Source organism: Heterodontus francisci, chromosome 1 (assembly GCF_036365525.1).
Source record: "Heterodontus francisci isolate sHetFra1 chromosome 1, sHetFra1.hap1, whole genome shotgun sequence".
NCBI classification, from domain to species: Eukaryota; Metazoa; Chordata; class Chondrichthyes; order Heterodontiformes; family Heterodontidae; genus Heterodontus; species Heterodontus francisci.
In genome coordinates this window covers 84,666,347-84,687,968 of record NC_090371.1, presented here as the reverse complement: position 1 = coordinate 84,687,968, position 21,622 = coordinate 84,666,347, and positions in this window count along the sequence as shown.

The following is a 21,622-nucleotide window of genomic DNA, read 5'->3' as shown; positions in this document are numbered from 1 at the left end:
GGAACTCCTCTTTGCTGACGATGCTGCTTTAACATCTCACACTGAAGAGTGTCTGCAGAGTCTCATCGACAGGTTTGCGGCTACCTGCAATGAATTTGGCCTAACCATCAGCCTCAAGAAAACGAACATCATCGGACAGGACATCAGAAATGCTCCATCCATCAATATCAGCGACCATGCTCTGGAAGTGGTTCAAGAGTTCACCTACCTAGGCTCAACTATCGCCAGTAACCTGTCTCTCAATGCAGAAATCAACAAGCGCATGGGAAAGGCTTCCACTGCTATGTCCAGACTGGCCAAGAAAGTGTGGGAAAGTGGCGCACTGACACGGAACACAAAAGTCCGAGTGTATCAAGCCTGTGTCCTCAGTACCTTGCTCTATGGCAGCGAGGCCTGGACAACGTATGTCAGCCAAGAGCGACGTCTCAATTCATTCCATCTTCGCTGCCTCCGGAGAATCCTTGGCATCAGATGGCAGGACCGCATCTCCAACACAGAAGTCTTCGAGGCGGCCAACATCCCCAGCTTATACACACTACTGAGTCAGCGGCGCTTGAGATGGCTTGGCCATGTGAGCCGCATGGAAGATGGCAGGATCTCCAAAGACACATTGTACAGCGAGTTCGCCATTGGTATCAGACCCACCGGCTGTCCATGTCTCCACTTTAAAGACGTCTGCAAACGCGACATGAAGTCCTGTGACATTGATCACAAATTGTGGGAGTCAGTTGCCAGCGATCGCCAGAGCTGGCGGGCAACCATAAAGGTGGGGCTAAAGTGTGGTGAGTCGCAGAGACTTAGCAATTGGCGGGAAAAAAGACAGAAGCGCAAGGGGAGAGCCAACTGTGTAACAGCCCCGACAAACAAATTGTTCTGCAGCACCAGTGGAAGAGTCTGTCACTCTAATATTGGCCTTTATAGCCACTCCAGGCGCTGCTCCAGAAACCACTGACCACCTCCAGGCGCTTACCCATTGTCTCTCGAGACAAGGAGGTCAAAGAAGAAGATTATTTAGGAGGGAATTGATAGCCTTTGATAAAATGTCTACAGCACTTTTCTTACAACAAACTCTAGAATGCTTACAGCACAGAAGACGGCCATTCGGCCCATCGTGTCCATGCCAGCTCAATACAAGAGCAGCTCAGCTAGTCGCATTTCCCTGCTCATTCCTTGTCGCCCTGCAAATGTTTTCTCTTCAAATACCCATCCAATACCCTTTTGAAAGCCATGATCGAATTTACCTCCACCACACCCTCAGGTAGTGGCTTCCAAATTGTAACCACTGACTGCATAAAAAACCTTTTGTCATGTTGCCTTTGGTTCTTTTGCCAACCACCTTAAATTGGTGTTCTTCCTTGCTTTTGTTCTCTGCCTCTACTTATAAAGTCCAGGATCTCATATGCATTTTTATCCACTTTCTCAACCTGCCCTGCCACCTTCAACGATTTGTATCCATATTTCCCCAGGCCCTCTGCTCCTGCACCCACTTTAAAATTGTACTCTTTGTTTTCTATTGCCTCTCCTCATTCTTCCTACCAAAATGCATCACTTCACGCTTCTCTGCATTAAATTTCATCTGCCACATATCTGCCCGTTATACTAGCCTGCCTTTGTCCTCTTGAATTCTATCACTATCCTCCTCATAATTCACTATACTTCCAAGATTTGTGTCATCTGCAAATTTTGAAATTGTGTTCTACACACCCAAGTCTAAGTAATTCATATAGATCAAGCAAAGCAGTGGTCCTAGTACTGACCCCCATATGACCACACTATACACCCTCCTCCAGATTGAAAAACAACCATTCACCATTACTCTCTGTTTCCTGTCACTCAGCCAACCTTTTATTCAGTCCTGTCCCTTTTATTCCATGGGCTTCAACATTGCTGACAAGCCTGTTGTGTGGCAGTTTATCAAATGCCTTTTGGAAGTCCATGTATATCACATCAATTGCATTAACCTCATCAACCTTCTCTGTTACCTCACCAAAAACATTAGTTAAACATGATTTGCCTTTAACAAATCCGTGCTGGTTTTCCTTCATTAATCCACACTTGTCCAAGTGAACACTAATTTTTCCCCGGATTATCATTTCTAAAAGCTTTCCCAGCCCTGAGTATAAACTGACTGGCCTTCCATTTGCTGGATTTATCCTGACAGCCTTTTTTGAACAAGGGTGTAACATTTACAATTCTCCAGTCCTCTGGCAGCATCCCTGACTCTCAGGAGGATTAGAAGATTATGGCCAGTGCCTCCACAATTTCCACCCTTCCTTCCCTCCATATTCTTGGATATCTCATCCAGTCCTGATGACTTATCAACTTTCTAGTGGTTCTACTTCATAAATTTTCAGCCCATCCAGTGCCTCACTATCTCCTCTTTCCCTCTGAATTTGGCAGCTATTTCTTCCTTGTTAAAAACAGATGCAATGTACTCATTTAGTATCTCAGCCATGCCCTCTGCCTCCATGTGTAAATTCCCTTTTTGGTCCCTAATCCATCCCAGTCCTCCTTTTACTACTCTTTTACTATTTATATGCCTCCAGAAGATTTTTGGATTCCCTTTTATGTTAGCTTCTCATACTCTTTTTTTTTTGTGTCTCATTTCCTTTTTCATTTTCCCTCTGAATTTTTTATATTTAGCCTGGTTCTCATTTGTATTACCAACCTGACATCTGTCATATGTACCATTTTTCTGCTTTATCTTACTCTCTATCTCTTTCAATATCCAGGGACCTCTGGCTTTCTTTGTCCTACCTTTGCTCCTTGTGAGAATGTACCTCAGCTGTACCAAAATCTTCAAAGGTAGCTAATTGTTCAATTTCAGTTCTACCTGACAATCTTTGATTGAAATTTACCTGGGCCAGATCCATTCTCACTGCACTGAAACTGAACTGTCTCTAATTAAGTATTTTTACAATGGATTGCACCTTGTCCTTTTCCACAGCTAGCCTAAACCTTGTGATACTATGATCAATGTTCCCCAAGTGTTTCACTACTGATACTTGATTCACTTGACCCACTTAATTCCCCAGAACCAGATCCAGCAATGCGTCCTTCCTCATTGGGCTGGAAACATACTGATCTAGAAAGTTCTCCTGAACACATTTCAGAAATTCTTCCAAAAGCAAAATACTGCAGATGCTGGAAATCTGAAAAAAAAACAGAAAATGCTGAAAATACTCAGCAGGTCAGGCAGCATCTGTGGAGAGAGAAACAAGAGTTAACATTGAGGTTCTGAAAGGTCACGACCTGAAATGTTAACTCTGTTTCTCTCTCCACATATGCTGCCTGACCTGTTCAGTATTTCCAGCACTTTTTGTTTTCATTTCAGAAATTCTTCTCCCTCTCTGCCTTTTACACTATTACTATCCCAGTCTATATTAGGATAATTAAAGTACCCTATTATCACTACTTTATAATTTATGCACCTATCTGTAATTTTGCTGCAAATTTTCTGTATATCTTTTCCACTAATTAGTGACCTATAGAATACACCCAATAGTGTAATGGTACTTCTATTTTTTCTTAACTCTAATCAAATAGATTCTATCATTGACTCCTCTCTCTCCAGCAGTGTAACATTCTCCTTAAACAACCCTGCTTTCTCTCTTCACTGCCCTATCTTTCCTGAACACCTTGCAACCAGGAATATTTAGTACCCAGTCCTGACCTTTTTTTGAGCCAGGACTCATTATCGGCACAACATGGTATTCCCACATGGCTATCTGCGCTGCAGCTCACCAACCTTATTTACAACCATGCTTTGTGTATTTACATACATGTAATGTAAACCTAATCTAGACCTTATTGCATTCCCTCTTAGTCTGACCCCACTAATGCCTTACTATTTCTTACTCTCATTGCTATTTGTCTTTCCCAATCCTTTGTGCGCCTTATTTCCCCTTTCTAATGCTACATCCTAACTCCCATCCCTGCAAGTTAGTTTAAATCCTCCCCAGCACCACTTGCAAACTGCCCCATCAGGACATTAGTCTCAGTTCTGTTGAGGTGCAACCCTCCAGCTGATAATCGTCCCACCTCCCCCTGAACATGTCCCAATGTCTCAGGAATCTAAAGTCCTCCCTCCTGCCCCATTTCTCCAGCCACACATTCATCTGCACAAGTGTCCTATTTCTACACTGAATAGCACGTGAAACCTCGAGTAATCTGGTGATTTACTACCTTTGAGATCCTACATGCTGGTCTCCTTCCAAGCTCCCTAAAATCTGCCTGCAGAACTTCATCCCACTTTTTACCTATGTCATTGGTACCAATATGGACCACGGCTTCTGGCTGCTCATCCTACCCCCCTCAGAGTGCTCTGCAGCCGCTCAGTGACATCCTTGACCCTGGCAACAGGGAGGCAACATACCATCCTGGATAGACATCTGCGGCTGTTGAAACGCCTGTCTTTTCCTCTAACTATAGAATCACCTGTCACTATTGCTTTCCCAGTCTTCATCAGGTCCCACAGTACAGCTGAGCCACCCATTGTACTGAGGACTTGACTTTGGCTGTACTCCTCAGATGAACCATCCCCCTCACCAGTACTCTGAACTGATTGGTGAGTAGCTGGTGACTGTGTTTTTTAAGTTTTAAGATTCGGAGAATACTTGGCATCAGGTGGCAGGACTATATCTCCAACACAGAAGTCCTTGAAGCGGCCAACACCCCCAGCTTATACACACTACTGAGTCAGCGGCGCTTGAGATGGCTTGGCCATGTGAGCCGCATGGAAGATGGCAGGATCCCCAAAGACACATTGTACAGCGAGCTCGCCACTGGTATCAGACCCACCGGCCGTCCATGTCTCCGCTATAAAGACGTCTGCAAACGCGACATGAAATCATGTGACATTGATCACAAGTCGTGGGAGTCAGATGCCAGCATTCGCCAGAGCTGGCGGGCAGCCATATAGACAGGGCTAAATTGTGGCGAGTCAAAGAGACTTAGTAGTTGGCAGGAAAAAAGACAGAGGCGCAAGGGGAGAGCCAACTGTGCAACAGCCCCGACAAACAAATTTCTCTGCAGCACCTGTGGAAGAGCCTGTCACTCCAGAATTGGCCTTTATAGCCACTCCAGGCGCTGCTTCACAAACCACTGACCACCTCCAGGCGCATATCCATTGTCTCTCGAGATAAGGAGGCCCAAAAGAAGATTACTTCCCTTAATTTAGGTAATAGTCCAATAAATAGAAGTTTGGCAGGTCATGTCTGTCATGTGGAATGTGCATCCTGTTCCATGTGGGAACCCCAGGACAGTTCTCCTGTCCTGGGCAACCACATGTGCAGGAAGTGTTGTCAGCTGGAGAAGCTCAAATTGGCGTTTGAGCAGCAAGTGATGTCACTGCGGTGCAACTGCAAGGCTGGGAGGTATGTGAATAGAGGTTTCTAGAGGAGATCACCCTGCAGTTTAAGGATGTGCAGGCAGAGAGGGAATAGGTGACTGCCAGACAATCAAAGAGTACCAGGCAGGTACTGTAGGACGTCCCTGAGTGCATCTCGCTGTCTAACCAGTATTCACCTATTCACCAGCAGTTTCCTATTCCCTCTCTGCTTGTACATCTAGTGACAGCACTTTAGGTGTTTTTATTACCTCTCCCTCCCTCATGCTTGTGCTCCCTTACGTCTTGGCTCTCTGATTCATTTTGTCTTATTTTGTACTTTTAAACTAATCTCTCAGTCCAGATTAAGTTATAGGCTGGGTAATTTCAACATTCATCTATATACTTACTCTCACCATCCCTTCTTGTGCTGTGATGTCACTTTATGATTTTTTTCCAGCTCTGCCAGTCACCTCTCTCACACTCTTGACTCCCTAAATTAGTTAAAGTTATTGTTCAACTGATCATTTTAGTTCTCTAGATTAATTAGTTTATCTAGTTTATTAATTTAATAAAGTAACAGTAAGTTACAGATTTTTAGCTCTGAATTTTACACACTTCACTAGCTTAAAGAGCAATAATAAAACTGTAATACTTACCAACCAATCACCTACCTGCTGTCCTTGATGTCATTCCTGATTTTATTTGTTGATTTTGAAACTCTGACTCTGGATTTACTGCTCCTCTCGCTCTCCTGCAGTTCCACTCTTGGACCTCCTTTATCTACCACCACTCCTCTCACTGTGCTGCAGGTCTGCTCACAGCCCTCCCTTATCTACCACTGCTCCATTCACTGTACGGCAGGCCCACTCTCAGGCCTTCTTTATCTACCGCCGCTCCTCTCGCTGTCCAGCAGGTCTGCTCTTGGGCCTCCTTTATCTGTCACTGCTGCCCTCGCTGTCCCACAGGTCCCCTCTCAGGTATCCTCTACCTACTGCCGCCCCTCTTGCAGTCCTGCATGTCCGCTCTCTGGCCTCCTTTATCTACCACCAGTCCTCTCGCTGTCCCACAGATCCACTCTTGGGCCTCCTTTATCTATCTCTGCTCCCCTCGCTCTCCTGCAGGTCCACTCTCAGGCCTCCTTTATCTACTGCCATGCCTTTCACTCTCCTGCAGGTCGGCTCTCAGGCCTCCTCTATCTACCGCTGCTCCTCTGGTTGTCCCGCAGGTCCACTCTCAGTCCTCCTTTACCTACTGCCACTCCTCTCACTCACCCTCAGGTCCGCTCTCGGATCTCCTTTATTTACCAATGCTCCTCTCGCTCTCCCGCAGGTCTGCTGTTGGGCCTCCTTTATCTACCGCCACTCCTCTCACTCTCCCGCAGATCTGCTCTCAGGCCTCCATTATCTACTACTGCTCCTCTCGCTCTCCTGCAGGTCTACTTTCTTGCAGATAATTCCTGACTTTACGATATATTCCTACTGGGAATTTTGGGATAGCATTCATTCACTGGGAATGTCCTTAGGGCTGCTTCTGCTCCACTGCCATATTTCACTGGAAGTGCATCGAGAATCCCATTTATGTGTCTCGAATCTTTGAGCAGCATGCAGCTGCAGGAATCCAAATTTGAAAAATAAGCTGTAGAATCATTGTTCACTGGCGTTGAGATTCCTGGAAAGAGGTAATTGACTGTTTTGTCTGCCCCTAATAGCTGGGCCAAGAGGCTCAGAAAGGTAGATATTGCTGAAAAAAAGACATGCTATTGAAACTTTTCATTTTGCACGATTCATGACAAACTTAATAATGCCACATTTCAAAGGGAGCAACAATTTATATTGCATAAGAAAAGGGTGCTGATTGGTTGGCAAGTCGACTCTAATTGGTCGAAGCGTTGCCATGGAGAATGCACCAGGGAACTATTGTCCCTTACGCTTTTGTTTACTCCAGAAAAGGTGCAAAGCCTGGACATGTTCCTTTTGCTGCAGAGGACCGGTCCCTGCGTATGAATATATGTAGTGTCTAGCAAGCGTAAGTGAGCCATGTTACAAGCCCGACTAGTAATCTTAAAGTAGTATTCAGTGTAATTTTTTAGCCGAATTGGGATTGTTCAGCATATGCTGTCCAATTGTGGAATCACATCTAATGTTGGACATTATGTTCTGAGTTTTGCAAGTATGGGCTGGTTGAGTACAGACAGTACTCTGCCTATTGAGAACAATCACAGGAACGTGTTTTTTGATACAATTCACCACCAGTCATTGGGACATATGGCCTATATACCTGACATCACACTACTTGTGTTGCTACTGCATAGTGGCAGTGTGAAATGGCTAGTTTCACCTGTCGCTCAAGTGTTTGAGATACCTTACCCTTCCAGGTAATTTGAGGTAGACTGGGCATTTTTCAGGTTTGACAGTGGCAGCCTTAGCCCATTCGTGAGTATGCACGTGAGCATTTCCATCTTCAGCCAGAAGTGCCGAGTGGATGATCCATCATGGCCTCTTCCTGAGGTCCACAGCACCACAGATGTCAGTCTTCAGCCAATCCAATTCACTTCACGTGATATCAAGAAATGGCTGAAGGCACTGGATACTGCAAAGGCGATGGGCCCTGACAATATTCAGGCATTAGTACTGAAGACTTGTGCTCCAGAACTTGCTGCGTCCCTAGCCAAGCTGTTCCAGTACAGCTACAACACTGGCATCTACCAGGCAATGTGGAACATTGCCCAGGTATATCCTCTGCATAAAAAGCAGGACAAATCCAACCCGACCAATTACCACCCCATCAGTCTACTCCCGATCATCAGCAAAGTGACGGAAGGGGTGGTCGGCAATGTTATCAAGCGGCACTTGCTTAGCAATAACCTGCTCACTGATGCTCAGTTTGAGTTCCGCCAGGGTCACTCAGCTCCTGACCTCATTACAGCCTTGGTCTAAACATGGACAACAGAGCTGAACTCGAGGTGAGGCGAGAGTGACTGCCCTTGACATCAAGCAGCATTTGATCGAGTATGGCATCAAGGAGCCCTACCAAAACTGGAGTCAATGGGAATCAGGAGAAAACCTCTTCACTGTTTGGAGTCATACAGAGCACAAAGGAAGATGGCTGTGGTTGTTGGAGGTCAATCATCTCAGTCCCAAGACATCACTGCAGGAGTTCCTCAGGGTAGTGTCCTAGGCCCCACCATTTTCAGCTGCTTCATCAATGACCTTCCTTCAATCATAAGGTCAGAAGTGGGGATGTTCGCTGATGACTGCACAATGTTCAGCACCATTCGTGACTCCTCAGATACTGAAGAAGCCCATGTCCGTATGTAGCAAGACCTGGACAACATCCAGGCTTGTACTGATAAGTGGCAAGTAACATTCACGCCACACCAGTGCCAGACAATGATCATCTCAAACAAGAGAGAATCAAACCATCTCCCTTTGATGTTCAATGGCATTACCATCGCTGAATCCCCCACTATCAACATCCTTGGCTTTACAATTAACCAGAAACTGGAGCAGCCTCATAAATGCTGTGGCTATAAGTGAAGGTTTGAAGCTGGGAGTTCTGCAGTGAGTAACTCACCTCCTGTCTCCCCAGTGCCTGTCCACCATCTACAAAGCACAAATCAGGAGTGTGATGGAATACTCCCCACTTGCCTGAATGGATGCAGCTCCAACAACACTCAAGAAGCTCCACACCATCCAGGACAAAGCCACCTGCTTGATGGCACCCCATTCACAACCTCCAACATTCACTCCCTCCACCACTGATGCACAGTGGCAGCAGTGTGTACTATATACAAGATGCACTGCAGCAACTCACCAAAGCTCCTTCGACAGCACCTTCCAAACCCCCGACCTCTACCATCTTGAAGGACAAGGGCAGCAGATGCATGGGAACACCACCACCTGCAAGTTCCCCTCCAAGCTGTACACCATCCTGACTTGGAACTATATCGCTGTTCCTTCAGTGTCACTGGGTCAAAATCCTGGAACTCCCTTCCTAACAGCACTGTTGGTGTACCTACACCCCAAGGACTGCAGCGGTTCAAGAATGCAGCTCACCGTCACCTTCTCAAGGGCAATTAGAGATGGTCAATAAATGCTGGCCTAGCCAGCGATGCCCACATCCCACAAATGAATTTTTTTTTAAATGAGCAATACGCAGCGAGCAATGATCAGATTGGGATAGCCATTATCCTGCTTTTTCAACATTATGCTTGCATGGTGAGAAAATAGCTGAAGCTCTATTTATGAGATTGCCGATAAGGCCAATCTTATAGCATGTGGAGCGCTGGAGTCATAAGTAGCATCTGAGGATGGTTATGACTGTTGGAGGCCAAACATCTCAGCCCAAGGACTTTGTTGCAGGAATTCCTCAGGGTAATGTCCTAGGCTCAACCATCTTCACCTGCTCCAAAAATGTCCTTCCCTCCAACATAATGTCAGAATTGGGGATGTTTGTTGATGATTGTACAGTGTTCGTAACTCCTCAGATAATGAAGCAGTCTGTGCCTGCATGCAGCAAGACCTGGACATCATCCAGGCTTGGGCTAATAACTGTCAAGTAACAAATTTGCCCCACACAAGTGCCAGGCAATGACCATCTCCAACAAGAGAGAATCTAACCATCTCCCTTGATATTGAAAGGCATTACCATCGCTTAATTCCCCACTATCAACATCCTGGGGGTCACCATTGACCAGAAACTGAACTGGACCAGCCACATAAATGCTGTGGCTACAACAGCAGGTCAGATGCTTGGAATTCTGTAGCGAGTAACTCACCTCCTGGTTCCCTAATGCCTGTCCACCATCGACAAGGCACAAGTCAGGGATGTGATGGAATACTCTCCACTTGCCTGGATAAGCTCAACTCCAGCAACACTCAAAAAGCTTGACACCAGTCAGGACAAAACAGCTTGCTTGATTGACACCTCATCCACCATCTTAAACTTCAGTCCCTCCATCACCAGTGCACCGTGGCTGCACAGTTTACCATCAACAAGATGTACCTCGCGAAGGCTCCTTCAACAGCATCTTCCAAACATGCGACCTCTACCACCTAGAAGAACAAGGGCAGCAGATGCATGGAAACACCACCTGCTAGATCCTCTCCAAGTCACGAGCCATTGACTTGGAACTATATCGCTGTTCCTTCACTGTTGCTGGGTCAAAATCCTGGAACTCACTCCCTTACAGCAATTAAGAGGCCACCTCTTAGAAGGTTGCACCAACAGGCCTGCTGACAGCATGGGCGGGTTCAAAACTCCCATATGGGCCTGATGCTGGAAAGTCCAGCCCCATATGCCAGCAATACATTGCCTGCTGAGACACCACAAACAACATTTGAAAACTGAATTTATCTTACCTTGCTAATCATTTCATTACACAAGGTGAACAAATTTCATTAATACTGACACAAGAGATTCAATTACCACTCAGCAAGCTTCCGACATCCCAGTGGGCTTTTGTTAACTGTTGGTCTTCCTCTTGTACTGCTACCAAATTATTTAACTTATATAATAAAAGCAGTGAAAAGAGATACTTACCTTTTGACTTTTCAGTTTCTAACCTGTATGAAACATCTAAGTTAAAACTAATTATTGAGTCCCCAAAGCACTGCAACTTCAAAAGCTACTTGGAGAACATGCCAGAAAAAGTTAGGAATTGTGTCTATGGGTCATTTCCTCTGAGTTGTGAAAAGATTATGAAGTTCTGTTTTAGAACAGCTGGGCCTCTTTCTCACATATCATTGTACTACATAACTGTAAGTGGCATTTCATACAGTTTGCACCCACTCTGTACCATTAACTCCTCTTTAAACTTCTGTACCATATGTTGCATATCTGCTTTACACATTTTGAAATATTGGGCTGGATTTTAAGAGCCTGCCGCTGATTTCGGCAGTGAGCTCAAAAAACGGTGGCCCACATGGGCATCTGCACGCCAAAGAGCTGCTTCAATCTCCCACGCGACGGTTCATATAAATAGCTGGGGCAGCCCACCACTCTCCCACCCCCCAATCATGTGGAGGAGGCGGGCTGTCCATCGCCGGCAATGGTGTCAGCTGCCTGTGTGTAGGCGCTGGCACCATTTTTAAAGGGCAGCCAGCCCTTTTGGCATATTTAAATTTTTAAAGACACACCCACCCAAAATTTATCAAATAAATTTCTAACGCCCCTTTCCCATCCCCCCATAACAATTACATTAACTATTTTCCCTTTCCCTGCAAAACACCTTCAAAATCTGACCATCCCACCCCCTCCCCAGACTGCACAAAGTTTAAAGTTTAACTCTTCCCACCATCCCCTACACCCAGTAGTTTATTTGACCCTGCACCCCCACACTGAAAATCTTAACTCCTCCCCCTTCCCCACCAGTGTAATGCCAGCTTTCCCCAGATGGGGAATCGAAGGTGCAGGAGTGCCAGCTGCCGCATGGAGGATCGTGTCAGGCCTGGAAGATTAAAGGTAAGTTTATTTAAATTTATCCATCCCATTCATATAAATATTGTGATTCAGATCCCCCTGCCCAGCAGCGGGGGAGCCACCACAGAGCCTCACCGCCGCCGAGAGGATTGGGCTGGGCCCTCCCAGCATCGGCCTCTGTGATGGCCACTGCCGGAACAATCTTCCGCCCCCACCCCCCCGCCATGGAGCCTGACGTCGTGGGCTTGGTAACATCCAGCCCATTGACTTTCATGTCAATTTAGCAGATTAATAAAAAGAATTCAATTACTTTATCGCTGTGTTTCCATTGCAATATAATCAGTGTGAATTTTGAATTTTCTAAATTTAAACTTAAAAAAAACGATCAGGAAGAGCATTGCATAAAGATACAATCCAGCTGTTATGATATTTCCAGGAGTGCGAACCTTTTTATTAAAAAGTAAATCTGGTAACAACTTTGGCAATCAAACATGCACAGTTAATTGTGGAAATCAGGAATTTGTTCTTAGTTGCCCTGGTCCTCCAGAAGTTTGATATACCAGTATCTCACCATGATATATACAGGAGAATCATGGAACAAAATTTGACACTGAGCCACATAAGAAGATATTATTACCTCTTGGTTGGAGGTATGTTTGAAGGAAAGCCTTAAAGGAGGAAAGAGAGAAAGCCAGGTGGAGAGATATAGGGAGGGAATTCCAGAGCTTAGGGCCCAGGCAGCTGAAGGCATGACCACCAAATGGTGGAGCAATTAAAAATGGGATTGCTCAAGAGACCAGAATGGGCAGAATGCAGAGATCTAAGAGTGTTATAGGGCTGAAGGAGATTACAGTGGTAGGGAGAGGGTGAGGCTGTGGAATGATTTGAAACCAAGGTTGAGAATTTTAAAATTGAGGTGTTGCTTGGCCAGGAGCCAATGTAAGGTAGATAAGTCCCCAGGGCCTGATGGGATCTACCCTAGAATACTGAGGGAGGCAAGGGAAGAAATTGCTGGGGCCTTGACAGAAACCTTTGCATCCTCATTGGCTACAGGTGAGGTCCCAGAGGACTGGAGAATAGCCAATGTTGTTCCTTTGTTTAAGAAGGGTGGCAAGGATAATCCAGTAAATTATAGGCCGGTGAGCCTTACGTCAGTGGTAGGGAAACTATTAGAGAGGATTCTTCGGGACAGGATTTACTCCCATTTGGAAACAAACGAACTTATTAGCGAGAGACAGCATGCTTTTGTGAAGGGGAGGTCATGTCTTACTAATTTGATTGAGTTTTTTGAGGAAGTGACGAAGATGATTGATGAGGGAAGGGCGGTGGATGTTGTCTATCTGGACTTTAGTAAAGTCTTTGACAAGGTCCCGCATGGCAGACTGGTGCAAAAGGTGAAGTCACACGGGATCAGAGGTGAGCTGGCAAGATGGATACAGAACTGGCTCAGTCACAGAAGACAGAGGGTAACAGTGAAAGGGTGTTTTTCTGAATGGAGGGATGTGACTAGTGGTGTTCCGCAGGGATCAGTGCTGGGACCTTTGCTGTTTGTAGTATATATAAATGATTTGGAGGAAAATGTAGCTGGTCTGATTAGTAAGTTCGCGGACGACACAAAGGTTGGTGGAATTGCGGATAGTGATGAGGATTGTCAGAGGATACAGCAGGATATAGATCAACTGGAGACTTGGGCGGAGAAATGGCAGATGGAGTTTAATCCGGACAAATGTGAGGTAATGCATTTTGGAAGGTCTAATGCGGGTGGGAGGTATACAGTAAATGGCAGAACCCTTAGGAGTATTGACAGGCAGAGAGATCTGGGCGTACAGGTCCACAGGTCACTGAAAGTGGCAACGCAGGTGGATAAGGTAGTCAGGAAGGCATTCGGCATGCTTGCCTTCATTGGTTGGGGCATAGAGTATATAAATAGGCAAGTCATGTTGCAGCTGTACAGAACCTTAGTTAGGCCACACTTAGAATATTGTGTGCAATTCTGGTCGCCACACTACCAGAAGGACGTGGAGGCTTTGGAGAGGGTACAGAGGAGGTTTACCAGGATGTTGCCTGGTCTGGAGGGTATTAGCTCTGAGGAGAGGTTGGAAAAACTCGGATTGTTTTCACTGGAATGATGGAGGTGGAGGGGCGACATGATAGAGGTTTACAAAGTTATGAGCGGCATGGACAGAGTGGATAGTCAGAAGCTTTTTCCCAGGGTGGAAGAGTCAGTTACTAGGGGACATAGGTTTAAGGTGCAAGGGGCAAAGTTTAGAGGGGATGTGCGAGGCAAGTTTTTTACACAGAGGGTGGTGAGTGCCTGGAACTTGCTGCCAGGGGAGGTGGTGGAAGCAGGTACGATAGCGACGTTTAAGAGACATCTTGACAAATATATGAATAGGAAGGGAATAGAGGGATATGGGCCACGGAAGAGCAGAAGGTTTTAGTTTCGGCAGGCATCAAGATCGGCACAGGCTTGGAGGGCCGAATGGACTGTTCCTGTGCTGTACTGTTCTTTGTTCATTGTTCTTTGTTCTTTGTAAATCAGTGAGCACAAGAGGAGATGAGTGAACAGGACTTTGTGGGAGTCAGAACACAGACAGTAGAGTTTTGAATAACCTCAAGTTTATGGAGGATAGACTGTAGGAGACCAGCCAGGAGCACGTTGGAATAATCAAGTCTAGAAATGACAAAGGCATGGATAAGGGTTTTAGCAGCAGATAAGCTGAGGCGGGGCGAGGTCCAGCAATGTTGCAGAAGTCGAAATCGGCAGTCTTAATAATGGTGCGGATGTATGGCAGAAACATCATCTTGGGGTCAAATATAACACCAAGGTTGTGAACAGTCTGGTTAGGCCTCAGACAGTTGCCAGGGAGTGGGAGGGAGTCAGTGAAAGAGTTGTGAAGTTGTGGTAATTATGTGATAGTTACTCATTAAACACGCCAGAAAAAGTTAGGACTTGGTCATTTCAGTGTATGTAACTTCTAACAGTGTGTTAAGTTTTAATTGGTTCCAAAGAACATTTTTGGTACTGAAAATTAACTATTACAAGTTTGGAATCTCATTCCTGCAGATTTTAATTATTGTTGGAGATTTTTAAAAATAAAAACATTTAAAATATTCTGTAAATTTTTTCTTTCTGTCTTTTTTGTCTCTCCTTTAATCTAAATCCCATGTTTCTTTCCTTATCTTTAATTTGCATTCTCTACTTGATTTAGCATTGAATTAACTATCCTAATACTTCCTGTTTCAGATGTTGAGGACTAAAAAGTGTCTTTTGGCTGCAGGGATCATTATTTGCGACTTGCTCGTGCCACTTCTGAACAAGGTGGGCAGCACGTAAAATTGGTGCATCCCGCTCAGTTCCATGATTGTAGCTTGGCCCCAACTGGATCCTATGCTGCACTGCTCTCTGTAGCACTGGCAGCAACCTCTGCACACTGCAGCAAGCTGACTAGTGTTCTGAGGAAAACATGTGCTCCAGACAGCCTTCCCTTTTTTAAGGCATAGTCGCTATAAAAAGGAAGCTGCACTAACGGACTGAAAGCTGCTAGATGATCACTTTGAAAGACTTACAGTCCAGGGATGTGGCACAATGCACCAGATAAAGGGCTCCCATTTCAGAAACGGTGCCCTAGAGACACTGGTCAGGCAAGTTGAGGCCAGGAGAGATGCCATGTTTCTGCTGGTGGAGCAGGGAGCCTTTGAGGCAGATTCTCAGATGGGAATGGGAGCAAATTGCAAGGGTGGTTAAATCCCAGAGTGTCACCCTGAGGACATGGCAGCTGTGCCAAAAAAGTGTATTGAAGTCACTCAGGTGATCAAGGTGGATGAATGCATCTGTACATCACATCTCAGATCCACCACACCACCCATCTCTCACACTACTCAATGCACCACACACTCATCACACACCCAGCAGCACACCTTGGTACTCAGGACTCACCACTAACATCACACACCCAGCAGCACACCCTGGTACTCAGGACTCACCACTAACATCACACACCCAGCAGCAAACCCTGGTACTCAGGACTCACCACTAACATCACACACCCAGCAGCACACCCTGGTACTCAGGACTCACCACTAACATCACACACCCAGCAGCACACCCTGGTACTCAGGACTCACCACTAACATCACACACCCAGCAGCACACCCTGGTACTCAGGACTCACCACTAACATCACACACCCAGCAGCACACCTTGGTACTCAGGACTCACCACTAACATCACACACCCAGCAGCACACCTTGGTACTCAGGACTCACCACTAACATCACACACCCAGCAGCACACCTTGGTACTCAGGACTCACCACTAACATCACACGCCCAGCAGCACACCTTGGTACTCAGGACTCACCACTAACGTCACACACCCAGCAGCACACCCTGGTACTCAGGACTCACCACGAACATCACACACCCAGCACCACATACTGGTACTCAGGACTCACCACTAACATCACACACCCAGCAGCACACCCTGGTACTCAGGACACACCACTAACATCACACACCCAGCAGCACACCCTGGTACTCAGGACTCACCACTAACATCACACACCCAGAAGCACACCTTGGTACTCAGGACTCACCACTAACATCACACACCCAGTACCACATACTGGTACTCAGGACTCACCACTAACATCACACACCCAGCAGCACACCCTGGTACTCAGGACTCACCACTAACATCACACACCCACATGCACCTTCCAATCATGCCATTCGCACACACCTCTCATGTCTCCACAAACCTGTAGCTATTCAGTTATGATAGGGGCATCACCCAAGCACATTGACACACAGTCACTGATATTCTCTCTTGTATGAGACTGATGTCCATAACAGGTGGGAAAGCCGGAGAGTTGGTAGAGGACCAGCACGACTGCATCCCTTCAGCGCCCTCAAGAAAATGGCCCAATGAATCATCAGGACCAATGTCACAAAGCCAGTGGCACCTGGGGCTGCTGAGGCCATTGAAGATGATGGTAAGTTGTTGCATTATGCACCTTATCCACTCACTCTTCACCCTGATCCTGAAAGGTGCGATGAAATGGAAACTGCAGATGCTGTGACCATGCTTTTCTCCCCACCTGCTCTTCCCTCACCCCTACCCACTCCTTAAGAACAGATGCCTGCTTACAGGGGAAGAGCTACCCTGTGAGAGTGAAGAGGAGGCACTGTCACTTGATGTTAAACTCCCAGCCACCAGCTCAGGTGCTGATACTGGTGTTGCATGAATGTTAGAGGCTATAGTGTAGAGTTGGGATTAGCACGTGGTGAGTCACCAAGCACGAGTATGATGAAGCCGGGCCAGGGGGATGGGTCAGCTCATTTAAAAAAAAATTAATTCCTGGTATGTGGGCATTGTTGGCTCGGTCAGCATTTATTGTCCATCCCTAATTGCCAGAGAGAAGGTGGACTCCCCCACCATCGGGAACATCCTTCCTGCATCTAGTCAGTCCAGTGCTGTTAGAATTTTATAGGTTTCTATGAGATCCCCCCTCACTCTTCTGAACTTTTGTTTTTATATTCATTCATGGGATGTGGGCGATGCTGACCAGGCCAGCATTTATTGCCCATCCCAAATTGCCCTTGAGAAGGTGGTGCTGAGCTGCCTTCTTGAACCGCTGCAGTCCATTTGGGGTAGGTACACCCACAGTGCTGTTAGGAAGGGAGTTCCAGAATTTAGGCCCAGCTACAGTGAAGGAACGGCGATATAGTTCCAAGCCAGGATGGTGTGTGACTTGGAGGGGAACTTGCAGGTGCTGGTGTTCCCATGCATTTGCTGCCCTTGTCCTTCTAGTTGGTAGAGGTCGCGGGTTTGGAAGGTGCTGTCGAAGGAGCCTTGGTGCATTGCTGCAGTGCATCTTGTAGATGGTACACACTGCTGCCACTGTGCGTCGGTGGTGGAGGGAGTGAATGTTTGTAGATGGGGTGCCAATCAGCAGGCTGCTTTGGCTCAGATGGTGTCGAGCTTCTTGAGTGTTGTTGGAGCTGCACTCATCCAGGCAAGTGGAGAGTCTTCCATCACACTCCTGTCTTGTGCCTTGTAGATGATGGACAGGCTTTGGGGAGTCAGGAGGTGAGTTACTCGCCTCAGGATTCCTAACCTCTGACCTGCTCTTGTAGCCACAGTATTTATATGGCTACTCCAGTTCAGATTCTGGTCAATGGTAACCCCCAGGATGTTGATAGTGGGGAATTCAACGATCGGATTGCCATTGAATATCAAGCAGAGATGGTTAGATTCTCTCTTGTTGGAGATGGTCATTGCCCAGCACTTGAGTGGCACGAATATTACTTGCCACTTATCAGCCCAAGCCTGGATATTGTCCAGGTCTTGCTGCATTTCTACACAGACTGCTTCAGTATCTGAGGAGTCACAAATGGTGTTGAACATTGTGCAATCATCAGCGAATATCCCCACTTCTGACCTTATGATTGAAGGAAGGTCGTTGATAAAGCAGCTGAAGATGGTTGGGCCTCGGACACTACCTAAGGAACTCCTGCAGTGATGTCCTGGAGCTGAGATGATTGACCTCCAACAATCACAACCATCTTCATTTGTGCTCGGATCGACTCCAACCACCAGAGTGTTTTCGCCCTGATTCCCATTGACTCCCATTTGATTTCATGTGGGTTGCAGATGAGTTCTGTTGCAGGGGATTCAGATGAGAACCTCAATGAGGAAGACTACAGGAAAACACTGATGATGTAGGCACAGACTGCTACCAGCTTGGGCTCTGATCTCATTGCTAAATGGGGCATACAGGCTCTCCCAGCAGTCCAACAATCTGTGCTCAGCAGACTATGAGGATTATGAAGGTCCCACCCTGTGGGAATGCCAGTGCCTCCATGGAGCACAAATCTCTCTCAGGATGACAACTTTTGTGCTCCCACCACTGCTACTCCATCAGTGGCCTTGCTGCTGCCTTTCAGCCAGCCAGTCCAGACTGCTGCTGCCCATGCCGAGGTGGTGCAGTCTGAAGCCGGGCCCTCAAGGCCCAGAGCTGTTCCTGCTCGCATTCTCCTGCAAGGCCATCTGCAGCTTTCCACCAGCCGTGCTGTAGCCAATAGGTTAGCACTGCAGAGGAGCACTAGGCCAGGCAAGGGCACCTGCAAGACCGGCACTAAGGGAATGTACAAGGATGTTTAGTTCCGTTTTCTTTTGCGTCATAGATGTGTTGCTGGTGAAATTGTTGAGTGAAAGTTTTGCTGGTGGTCTTTATTGACTGATGTAGGACAAGGGAAGTTTGTGATGGGGTATCTGATATTGATGTACAGTTGGTGAATTGTGGGGCCATATTGGGGTGGGGAAGTTCTTTTAACTGAAGGAAAGCCTCAGTAGCATATGGTGGATGTGATTGCCTCCCTGCCTTCTCTTCCTCCACCTCCTCCTCTTCCCTTCTAGGTGGCCTTCGGATCCCAGGAAGTGGTTGCTGAACCCCCAGAATAACCAGATTGTGGAGAATGCAGCACACCACCACAAATATGAACACCCTCTCAAGTGTGTACTACATAGATCCCCCAAGCAACTGGTACTACTACAACTTCCCCCATACCTATGTAAGGCACTGGTCTTTTCTCCCTTACTGTGTGCAGCAAATATCTCCAAAATCCTCCAGCAACTGACCACAGTGCTTCCAAAAACTGCCTGAGTAAGAGTAAGTCAAAAACACCTCACCTGCAACTTGTTGAGGGGCCCTTTTAATAGCCCAAGAATAGGACCTTTTCTACTTCATAACACTATTGTTTCAGGGACTGATTAACGAAAATGCTGCCTCCACAGGCATTGGCCAAATTTTGTATCCTGGCATTGGATCAGCACGTTGGTATCACTAATGCCATGATAGCTTCGGTTCAAAGTTGTCAGGCACCCACAGGCACAGGGGACACAGCTGCATGTGCCAGTCCAATTCATTAACGCAGCACAGGCTGTGCAGGATGTGGACATCAACGCATCGTACACAAGGAAACCTGAGGTAGGCCTTGTGGGCACTGCTAGAAGTGGCATTACATTACTGAATTTTGTACCCAGACTGCCTCACTAAGAAAATAACAGCAAAATACAGCGGATGCTGGAACTCTGAAATGAGAACAGCAAGTACTGGAAATACTCAGCAGCTCTGGCAGCATCTGTCTGGAGAGAAACAGAGTTAACTTTTCAGGTCAGTGACCTTTCGTCACAACTGGCAAAAGTGGTAGTTTGAGCAAGTGAAAGGGAGTGCTAGTCTAAAACCTGTTTTTCTTGTTTTTGCTTTCAGTCAGAGCTGTTCATTATTCTGCCATTAGCACTCTCTCTGGATTCATGCTTTGTCTTTTACTGCAACTATTTAGCATTCCTTTTGCATTTTGTTCCATGACTCATTCCATCTCTGTCATTTAATCTCTCCTGCCGTCCGTCCTATCACAGACCTTCTCCTTTGTTCTTCTTCCCCCTCCCCCCTTTCACTTTTCAATGAAGAGTGCAGGAGGGCATGCCAGGAGCAGCACCAGGCATACGGAAAAATGAGTTGCCAGCACAGTGAAGCTACAACACAGGATTACTTGCATGATAAGCAGTAGAAGCAACACGCAATAAACAGGGCAAAGTGATTCCACAACCAACGGATCAAACAACTAACAGGAGGAGGAGGGTCCACAAATATCCCCATCCTCAACAATAGGGGAGCCCAGCACCTCAGTGCAAAAGACAAGGCTGAAGCATTTGCAACCATCTTCAGCCAGAAGTGCCGAGTGGATGATCTATGTCAGCCTACTCCTAAGGTCCCCAGCATCACAATCCGATTCACTCCACGTGATATCAAGAAATGGCTGAAGTCACTGGATACTGCAAAGGCTAATGGACCCTGACAACATTCTGGCAATAGTACAGAAGACTTGTACTGCAGAACTAGCCATGCCCCTAGCCAAGCTGTTCCAGTCCAGCTACAAACTGGTATCTACCTGGCAATGTGGAAAATTGCCCAGGTATGTCCTGTGCACAAAAAGCAGGACAAATCCAACCCGGCCAATTACTGCCCTATCAGTCTACTCTCGATCACCAGCAACGTGATGGAAGGGGTTGTTGACAGGGCTATCAAGTGGCACTTCCTCAACATTATCCTGCTCAGTGGTGCTCAGTTTGGTTTCTGCCAGGTTCTGCACTCAACTCCTGTCCTCATTACAGTCCAAATATGGACAAAAGAAGTGAATTCCAGAGATGAGGTGAGAGTGACTGACCTTGACATCAAGGCAGCATTTAACTAAGTTTGGCATCAAGGAGCCCTAGCAAAACTGGAGTCAATGAGAATCAGGGGGAAAACTCTCTGCTGGTTGGATTCATACCTAGCGTAAAGGAAGATGGTTGTGTTTAATAAAAACAAGAAATGCTGGAAATACTCAGTAGGTCTGGCAGCAACTGTGGAGAGAGAAGCAGAGTTAACATTTCAGGTCAGTGACCCTTCTTCAGAACTGGCAAAGGTTAGAAATGTAATAGGTTTTAAGCAAATAAAGTGAGGCTGGGGTAAGAGATAACAAAAGTGAAGGTGTTGATGGGACAGGGTCACGGAGAATAACTGACCAGAAGGTCATGAAGCAAAGGCAAACAGTATGTTAATGGTGTGCTGAAAGACAAAGCATTAGCACAGAGAGGGTGTTCATGAACAGAATAATTAACAGCCCTGACCCAAAGCACAAACATGAAAAACAGTGGATAGGCTCATGGTAAGAAAAATGAATGATGAAACAAACTAAAATAAAATAAAACGAAAGAAGAAAAAATAACTGAAAATAAAAAGGGGGACCCGTCATGCTCTGAAATTATTGAACTCAATGTTCAGTCCGGTAGGCTGAAGTGTGCCTAATCGGTAAATGAGATGC